This window comes from Protopterus annectens, chromosome 3.part0 (genome assembly GCF_019279795.1).
Source record: "Protopterus annectens isolate FY-2018-M chromosome 3.part0, PAN1.0, whole genome shotgun sequence".
NCBI lineage: Eukaryota > Metazoa > Chordata > Ceratodontiformes > Protopteridae > Protopterus > Protopterus annectens.
The window spans coordinates 358889628-358892759 of record NC_056731.1 but is presented as its reverse complement, the minus strand read 5'-3'; positions in this window follow the sequence as shown (position 1 = coordinate 358892759).

Below are 3132 nucleotides of genomic sequence, written 5' to 3'. Positions count from 1 at the left end.
TTTGCTGGTTAGAGGTTCAGTTCTTTAGACAACATCTCATTGATAGAATAGATCTAATGTCTGTAACAGTTAAAGAATCTATTCCAAAACTGATTGATTACTTGATAATAAATTTACAGCATAAAGTTTCTGATAAAGGTAAACTTTCATATATACATAAATTATCAGACAAGAAACTTTTTACAATGTAGATTCATACTGGAATTATTTCACCTCTATTAATGGGGACCCACCAACTCAACAAGATAAACAATATATATTGGAATCTGCTTATAGAACTACATCTTCCATTGTCTGGAGACTTTATACATGGAAATTTTACATAGATCTTTTTATACACCTTTGATGATGAATAAAATTAATAATAAAGATAATCTATGTAAGAGATGTAATGTAGAAATTAATGCTGACTGGGCTCATATGTTTTATGACTGTATGAAGTTGAAAGAATACTGGAAGTCAATTAATGGATTTTGCAGGCTCTTTTACAGATAATTTCATTATTTTAAGTCTCTTATATTATTCAACACACCTGTACCTCAATGTGTTAAAAGATTAAGCTTCCCTTGTTATGGTCTATCCTAGCAGTGGCTAGGAAAATAATAACTAGAAATTGGATTTCAGATACACCTCCTTCATTCAATGAATTTAAAAATGTTATGAATATAATGTGTCATATGGAAATAAGCACAATTAGAATGAGAACAACTAGAAAAAACATCACATTTTATTGTATGGGATAATTTACAAAATTTGTTAACAAAATTCTAATTTCAATAGCACAGTATTTTAGTTTAATTAATTGATCTGATTGTAGTGGATGTCTTTCTAAATACTTTAGTTGTTTTGTTGAATATTATAATAATACCTATTTTTAATTATTTGTATAAAATTGTTATGATATTTCTCTTATATGTTAAAACAATAAACTTGTTTTAAAAAAAAAAAAAGAAGGTTACTGAAGCAATGATAACAGCAAATAAGTACACAGTGCATATCTCAACCTTACAAAGGCATTCGACACCACCACCGCACATGCAGGTAATGCAGATAAGCTCTCACAGCTAAATACGAGTCCTAGTGTAACTCGTTGGATAGGAAGCTGGCTTTCAAATAGAATGCAAGATTTATTTATTTATTTTATTTCCTTTTGTTAACTTGTGGCGACCCCTAACCGGGAAAAAGCCGAAAGAAGAAGAAGAAGATTTCCTTTTGTTAACTGGGATAGTCCGACTGGGTGTTAGCCCATTTTCAGCAGTACCAGGCGAAAAGCCCTGAAAAAAATAATACAAACAGCACAATAAATAAATGCATGTAAGGAAAGCAAACATAGAGAAGAAAAAAGAAGTACAGAATATATTAAAAAGAAAAATATGAACTCCCTAGCAAGATAATAATCAAATGAGTCAGTGTGTAAGAGGGAAAATAGACAGCAAGCAATGAAAACTAGTTTGACAAAATTAGAAGCATAACATGTGAAAAACTGACAAAATGAAATATGTAAGGAGCAGATAAGAATACAGTATAAATGAGTGAGGAGGAGACAGTGAAGAAGGAAAGACAGGAGAGAAGAAGAAAATAAAAAAAGACAGACCCTGGGATTCATGAAGCTCAGTGCAAGGATGGCGGTAGGCTTCCGCCGACAGTGCGGCGTGAAGATGGCACAGTAGCGCCAAATGCATATTGATGAAGGCGCGCTACCGCCACAGTCACATGCACAGGAAAGGAGCGCGAGTGCATAGGGCGTGTCGAAGTGCCGCACGGAGGCGTGGAAATGGCAGCTGTTGATGTGCAACCTAAAATGCTTGCATATAACAAGTTGCAAGATAGTAATCACATATGTCAGTGTCCGTGGATACTGAAACGTATGCAAAGCATGCAAGAAAGTTCCTGCGAACACAAAGTGAAGAAGCAAACACAAATGCACAGTAGGGAATAACGGGTCCCTATCCCACGAACAAATGACATGGAAGACTGTGCGGCCATAGTCCAACGCAGTGTAGATAGCTATACCAAGTGGAAGTGAAATGCATCATATGTTAGCAAGCCGCCAGTAGGTACGTCCAGCCTAATGGTGAGGGTCACCAGCTGACCCATAATGTGAGGGAGGGTACACAGCTGGGCAGATGTGTCCATAACAAAATACGATAAATGTAGATATCTAGCGACCGTATGTCCGAATCATATCCCACAAGGCATGTAACAGTCACATACAAAAGGTATGTCCATATTTCACATACCAAATGTGATAGGAAATAGAATAAGCATGTAAACGAAACAGAAGGAGCATATAAACAGCTACAACAATAAGGAAACATGTAGGCCGAAAGGAACAGTATTATCCGTACCATCGACTGTAGGGACGTGTTGTCCAGTACAGTCAGATATGTACGAATTTATCCCATCCTGGACATAGGAAAAGGTGGGATCCTACCAATGAGTAGAACAGGCTGCCAAAATCCGCAAATCAGCGGTACAAGCCAAACTTGTCAGGATGTGTCACAGTTGAACGGGTAGTACCCGGGTATACCAACCATGTAATGAAAGTTAAGTATGGGTGTGTACCTATGTGCGTGAGTTATAGCATGTGGAAAGCAAACATGGCAGGGTAGTCCACACAACCATACAGGTACCTGACACATGTAGGGTATTCAATGTGTTACTCTGGCTGTGTCATGGGGATGTATGGGGTGTGAGGAATCTGTGTGTGTGGGGGGATGGTTAATGGTACAATCCTCCAAGGCGATACTGTGTCGTATGCAGAATAGGTGAACCGGAGGTGTATGAGGGAGCAGCGGGTGAAGCTGAAAGAAACACAAACACATGTATAAACAGCTGCAATACAACCAGACAGGCCATACTGTAGAACACAATCCCACAAACATATGAATATGGAAATGTGCGATACAAATGTATAGACATGTCACGGGCACATACCACAGATTGGTCCTGAAGGAACTGGCCATAACAAATGCAACACACCTGGATGCATAATGGACTACCCAGCATCCCCTCCACATCACACAACCCGCTCCCGTACCTGAACGTCCACCAAATCCAGCCATACTTGGCCTACTGGTTTGGTGCAGCCACAGCTACACATAGTGACCACTATGCATATGTAGTAGGTAG